Consider the following 7,127-nt stretch of genomic DNA (forward strand, 5'->3'; position numbering starts at 1 on the left):
AAGGAACAGGTATATGTCCTGCAGACATGGAGTCCACGGACAGGGAGATTTGCTTTTGGGGTTTCCCATCTGAATGGAGGAGGGAGTGGGACCTGTTTCCATCACTGTGCATGGTGTCCTGAGTCACTGGTCTGTCTCAGTGCTCATCATGTGTGCCACACTCGAGGGCTTTGCAGAACAACAGAGACGGACTGTCCCTGGAGGTGTTCAAGGCCGGGTTAGATGGGGCTTTGAGCACCCTGATCTAGTGGGAGGTGTCTCTGTCCGTGGCGGGGGGTGAAACTGGATGGGCTTTAAGGTCCCTTCCACTCCAAACCATTCTATGATGATGATGATGACCCGTTCTGATGTGTTTGGAGGAAGGACCTGATCACCCAGGTTGACTCCATCCATGTGGAGTTTCATCAGATAATTTATTCCAAAGCCTCTCAGCAGAGATAAGGGTCAGTCTATAACAATCTCCACTTTTGATGGTGCTGCTCCTCCTCCCCTGGCTCCCTCTGACCCAGCCCTGTCCCTCCTCTCCCAGGTCCAGCAGCTGAAAAGCAGCCCCAGCAGAGCAGGCAGGAATGCATGCCCAGCATCAGTGGCCACGGCCTCTGATAGTGCTTAGGTGAACCAGTTTAGTCCATTGAGAATTTGTCTGTGCTTTTATTATGAATATATTGATTCAGGAAATAAATCTACACTGGCATGAAACAGGAGGTCACAAAATATTTCATCAGGGCTGCACCATTCACCAAGTGAGGAATTAAACCTTTCTCTGTAACTGCTAATTGCTGTAAAAGAGTTTCATTTAAACAATGGAATCGACTCAGACTAAGAGGGAAGGTTTTTGTTTGCAGTCCTGGGAAAAAAAAATGCAGTTTAATTTAGCTCTGCTCAGGAGGCAGGTGAAGAAAAGGATACGGGACAAAAAGAGGTGTTAGTACAGGGAAGAGAGGAAAAAGCAAAAGGCAGGGTCAAGAGACATCAAAAGCAGAAAGAAAGCAGAGTTGCTGGGTCATTTTGCAGGCAGTGTGGAGCAGTGGCTGGCACTGGGGAGCAGGAGCTAGAACTCCCCTGGCCAGTGATGTCCCTTTCTCCATCCTGCTTCAAACTGGAACAGGCTGCCCAGGGAGGTGATTGAGTCACCTGCCCTGGAGATGTTTAAGGGACGGGTGGATGAGTTGCTGAGGGGCATGGTTCAGGGAGTGTTAGGAATGGTTGGACTCGATGACCCAGTGGGTCCCTTCCAATCTAGTGATTCTACGATTCTATGATTCCAGGCCACCTGACCCCATTCGGCCGTGTCCCTGCACCTCAGATGAACGTTGCAACATCTGCACGAGGAGAAGCATCATGAGTGACAGCAGAAATGAATGAATGCACGATTCCTAAGGCACTTCTCTTGGAACTAACAGTTGTTTGGGTTTGGGAACTGAGGGTGGCCTGCTGCTGGGTGCCAGCACTGCCCTCCCTCTGTGGAGAGGCTGTTTGAGTTGAGAGAGTCATTGCGAGTTTTTAAAAATGTTAAAAGCATCTCTAAGTAATGAGCATCACCTCATTTAATTGCTAAGAGAAGCTGTCATTTGCCTTTTTAGCGTTCCTCACTCCTCATCAGCTTTCAGTGAATAGTCCTCAAACTACCATGTATTCCACTTCGTTAAAGTATTATTTCTTCCCTGCAGAAAGGGCAGATGTCAGCATGGCATTTTCAATTTCCTCTACAGAAATGTAGCAGCCCGTTTTCACTCAGATACCTCTAGAAGTTTGAGAGGCTTTTTCCCAAAGATTGCAAACCCAGCATCCTCCGTCCTTTGATTGCCATAGCACAAATTTTTAGTGTGAGCTGAGGGTCTAAATGCAACACCATTGTAAGGTACAGTGGGCGGGCTTCTCCCAGAGACAGGGAAGTTTCCTTTGGGTGTGGAAACATGAGTGATAGCAGCCTCAGGGCAACCTGGGAGATGGCCCGTGAGACTTCTATGTTTCCTTTCAATGTATGTATTATATCTTGGGATTCTATGAAATAACCATAGCAACACCACTAATACTGATATCTTCCATGAGAAATACTAACCTACGGCTCTCACTGTGGTTCTGAAATGAAAGTTCCTGCTCTGTTGGCAAATTCTGGGGTATGAGCCAAGTTGGGGATTAAATCCCACTCCCAGAGCTGTTTTTTGGTACAAGATTAATAAAAAGAAATTTTCAGTTTCTTGAGCTGTTTGCCCAAGAATGCTGGTACAGACCAGCCACTGGTCTCTGCAGAAGCAGACAGATTTCTGGGAAGCAAGCAAATTCTGGAGCTATACCTGTCCATCACCCCTTCTCTAAGAGAGCTGTTCCAGGAGCCCCTGTCACATCTGGTGGCTATGGGTGGAGCAGAAGTCTCTTAACTTTGTTTAGAGTCCATCTTTAGTATTTCTTAGGTGCTGTTCACCCCCCTCATGCCTCCCTCGCTTCCTTTCTTTCTTTAAGTGGCTGCATCATCTTTTTCTGGAGGAATCAAAGACCTCTTTCCAAAGAGATGCGCCTCCCTCCATACTCCCTTGATCTGCTAATCCATGTAGTAAGTTATCTCTTGCTGGGAAAAAGAACCTAGCTGGTTTTCCTTGGATCTGTCAATTGTAGCATCTCTTGATTGCTGAGTTTTTCTCCCCTAAATGGGCATGATGAAAGGGCTGACTGTATTGCAACTTTGTAATGGCTGAGCTATCTAGACTGCTAATTATCAATGCCTGAATGAGATTCAAAGACTCGCACGCTTTGCCCAGTGCTTCGAGGCTCTCATGCCACTTAAGGATGCCCCAGCTAACACAGCGCTCTCCCAGCAACATTCAGGCAAGCAATAGGATGCCCAACATAAAAAACCAAGATAAACTGGGTTGTGTTTTTTGATTTGGGCAGGACACAATGACTGAGGGGCAAGAGACTGCATCCCTGCCGACCTTGCTACAGCAGCTGGGGGGCTTCCTAGCCAGGGTCTGGGAAAGAGGGTCAAAGAAACTGATGTGCTGAGAGGGGTCATATCTGAGCCAACTCTGCAGGTAAATAGATGCTTGAAGACTCATTAATTTGTCTTCAGACACCCTGCTTACCTCTGGGAGTGGCTTTCTGTGTGGCACTGGAGGCAGCCTGGTGTCTGAGATCAAGAGCACCAGGGGAGAGCTTCCAGCAATGGGAGCACTACTTCCTGCTGGGTGTTCTCCCTGCTCCCTGGCGGGCTGCCATGGGCTCCGAGAACAGAGAGCTCCCCGTGCAGGGCCTGCGGTGAGGTGTGGGCAGCACACATGGCACAGCTGGCTCCTGGCAGCTCTGAGGCCGTGGGGCTGGACGGGAGCATGGGGTGGGAGAAGAGTCCTTAGGAAGCGTGTGCCGCCAGACAGCCCTGGTGCTGCTGACACGCCGTGGACTGAGCCTGGGCCTGTGGTGGCTGCGGCACTGCTCTCCTCGGCAGGCAGGTGACTGGAGTCTGTGCCGGGCAGGCAAAGCCCCAGGAGGCAGGACCCGAGGGTGAATTTGGAGGACGGATCATTAAAACTCCAAGTCACCAGAAGTCTACTGCAGAGAAACTATTTGCAGACACACAAATCAGTATGCAAGGATCCAACAGAGACATGTCTGAGTGATTAACAACCCACATTTATTAACGTGAGCTCATGCCAAATGCATCTGACTGCCTTCAGCATAGTTACTGATGGAGATGATAACCGACAACACAGCACATGGGATACCTGAATTCCAGAGACAAATCCCCTTATATAGTTCCATCACATAATGAACAAAGAAACCACAAAATGCCAACTAGATTAGCAAAAAGCAAGCAGAAAAAAAAACCCTCAATGAGTCAGAAAATGAGCTCAGGAAGGAGAAACAGAACACAATTATCATCAGTTAGCTCTTCGAGTGGAAAAGAGCACTGAGGTGCTGTCCACAGCATGCTGAGGGGATACACAGAACTTTCCTTAGAAAAGTCCAGATCAATCCCCGGGCAGCGAGGAAGCAGCTGGGCCGGTGTCAGAGACCGTCCTCCTGCACTGAGATGTAACTCAGCAGACTGGGTCATTCCCAGAATGGGGGAAGAGAGTGGAAAGAGCCCAAACCTTGCCCAGGAGGCTTGGATGTGAGGGGCACACCCAGAATTAAGACTTGGGAGATGATGAGGAGACACCCTCTGCCATAGGCAGCAAAGGAGAGTCCTCAAGTCAGGGCAGATGGCTCTACCCTCTCACCGACTGAGGAGCGAACGCGCCTGCTTCCCTCAAGCCATCGCCTCCTGCACTGCGGTAGGGAGAAAAATGCTTCTGATCTCCACAGACTTTGGATGCAGCCCAAGCAGGAATACCATCAGGGTAAGAGCAGGTTTATCAGGCCAAGCCCAGTGCTGCAGTCAGCTCTCCATCTGAAGGCCCAAGGCTTTCACAAAGCTGCCCTGTCCCACCAGTATTCCCTACCCAAATTCCAGCATTTATTCTGAAACTGCTCCCTGAGCTTGATGTCCAAGCACTCCCAGTGCACACACATTTCCAATGGTGACCACACCACCCAGCTCATCTCGACAAGCTCTCTGTGCTGAGTGGGTAAGGCAGGGGCAATCGCATGCCGAGACACGATGGCAATGCCACATTCTGGTGCCCGTGTTGGACTGAAGTGATTTGGGGTCTCAGGAACAGGTTACCAAGTGCCGCGGCAGCTCAGGTGAGTGCTGAGGGATGCTCTGAGTCGGGCCTGAGAGAGCTGGTAACAGCGGTGAGGAGGGGAGTGAGCTGACACGGCTGGAGGAGGGAGATCTCCTAGCATCTGTAGCTGGTGCGCTGTATGGAAGCAAACCCTTCCCTAAGATGTTACTGGAAGCCTCCACAGATATCACAGCAAAAGCATTTCTTGTCCTGACACCTCTCCCAACCCCACCCACTCCCCAGTACGTTTTCCTTTGCTCCAGAAATAAGGGTTAAATTAATGCATTTGGCCCTTGTGAAGAAGTTTTATCTCCCATGAGATGACACTGTCTGATACTGCCTTGTTCAGCAACACTAAATTGTGTGACAATGCTGCTCTTTGTAAGGAGCTGCCAGTGAGGAGCTGCTGTCACCAGAATTTAGATGAAAAGAACAGTTATAAAACCCCCCAAAATCAACCATCTGAGTCCTGCTGAAGCCTTGTGCCTGATGTCAGAGCACAACAGTCTGTCACTGGAAGAGACTTTCCATGACAGGCCTCATAAAAATCCCCTTGGCAGACAGGAACAGCCGAATCGCTTTATATTATCAGACTGATGGACCATCTAACCTGTCTGCTGCAGACAAACCCAATAGCTTTATGGGGCACCGTAAGGGACGATTGGAGAACAATTGGAGAGAGTGTTCCTGTTAATGGAATTTCTGCTTATTGCTTGTGATGAACGCTGCTTCAGAGCATAGAGGTTTATACTCTCCTCAAGTGCCACCTCTGCCTATCACACCCATGTGCTTCCATTGTATATGGAGGCTCTGTTCTACACGGTGTCCTGGAAGGTGGTGAACCCCACTGGTTTCTTGCCCCAAGGAGTTCCCCTCTGCAAGGATCCTCAGTCTGTGTTTGTACCTGAAAGCAGGCACAGTCATTTTCAACATATCTGTTTTGACCATTCCATGCCATTCTGCGGCACGTTCCTCAGCCAGACGTGCAGAGTCATTGCTATTTCCAGTCCACAATTGCAACCACACTGAGCACTGTATTCAGTGTGATTCCGAGGTGCCCAGACTTTGAGTGTTGTTAGGAGATAGTTTACGATATGAAACAAAAATAGTGGCAGGCAAGCCGTGGAGGAACTGACCTTGTTCCTGGTTTTGAGGTGGAGATGATGTTTGCCTGCTGGCGCATCTCATGTCAGGTGATTTCCAACAGGAATTAAGAGCTTAATTAATCAATGGCCAAAACGTTTTGCAGTTTCTTTCTCATTTCACGTCTCATTCTCATCTTTTGCCAGTGTCACATGTCAAAGAAGGCAGGATTCAGAATTGTAAGGAGTCCTGGATCACTCAAAACTTCCATGTTGGATTCTCCAACAAACTCCAGTTGCTGAGGAGCTGTGATGGACTGGATGATTTGGGTTGGTTTGGAAGGTTCAGTTTCCTTCTGAAAGTGATGCATTGCTCATACTTTTCACATGGGGGTTAATAAACCAAGTCCCTCCTAAAGCCTGGAAAGGAATCAAGTGTGAGTTTTCACCATTGTGGTATTCCTAGAACATCCTTCATAGTACATTGTCTTTCCTGAATCACTCTTTACAGGTTCGTTATTTAACAGATGATTGAATTAAATGCACCTGTGGCTCTTGCTCACAAACACTGAATGATGCCGATAGCTCCTTGCTTGGAGATGGCGATAGTGACGGCTCCAAAGAAATACCTGTAAAACGCAGTATTGCCCTTTATATTCACATCTCTATTGCAGACTTCTTTCTCTTTATTCAATGTGAAGGCTAATTTTAAGAAACCTGAAGCTAAAGCTGACTTGAACATAGCATTGCCTTGTGTTGTATTTAAAAGAATTGTATTAAACAGCATTACCTTGCCTTCCATTTAGTGGAATAAATATATTCAGTTGTCCTTCACAATTTGCAGGGCATAATGCGTACATTCATCCTCCAGGTGAGCTGAAATGGTTAACAAAGATAATAAAGACTGTAAATATTTAGCAATATACTCACACATCTTGGTTTTAAATCAGAATGAGTTGAAAGTGAACCTTAAGCTTGTTTGATCCTCTTGGACACGACTGGGGGAAACCTCAGCAAGGACATGAGAGCAGCTCACAGCCTGCCCTGATCCCAGCAGAGCTCTGCTGACAGAGCAGTCCTTGCTGTGTGCCCTGGGTCCTGTGGCACCCACCACGTGGCAGCGGGGCTGGTGCAGGACAGAGCCCTCAGCTTGCGGTTGTGTCTGACTGATCTGGCTTTTGGAGGTGGCTGGGGTGAACACTCCGAGGCATGGGAAGGGACAACTCTGCAGCCACCTCCCTGCAGGACAACTCTCCCTGGGGACAACTCTCTGCGGAGATGGCTCTGCAGCAGCCATTAGAGTTAGGGTTAAGGCTAGAGCTGTCCCACATAGTGTTGTCCCTGTGTAGAGTTGTCCTCGCCCCTCCAGAGGCATTGTGTG

The 7,127-nt window shown here is 48.6% G+C and overlaps 1 protein-coding gene across 5 annotated transcripts in view; it reads left to right on the top strand.

Moving 5' to 3' along the window:
- The window catches only part of LOC104054339 (G-protein coupled receptor 83), a 33,922-nt gene extending 32,517 nt beyond the window's left edge, over positions 1-1,405 (top strand). For all 5 annotated transcript variants that reach the window (XM_054075273.1, XM_054075274.1, XM_054075271.1 and 2 more), the window contains one exon: positions 1,269-1,405. The gene's annotated coding sequence lies outside the window, so the exon portion shown is untranslated. The remainder of the gene's footprint in view (positions 1-1,268) is intronic.
- Positions 1,406-7,127: the final 5,722 nt, after the last annotated feature.

The sequence above is a fragment of the Cuculus canorus genome, chromosome 10 (genome assembly GCF_017976375.1).
Source record: "Cuculus canorus isolate bCucCan1 chromosome 10, bCucCan1.pri, whole genome shotgun sequence".
In the NCBI taxonomy this organism is placed as follows: domain Eukaryota; kingdom Metazoa; phylum Chordata; class Aves; order Cuculiformes; family Cuculidae; genus Cuculus; species Cuculus canorus.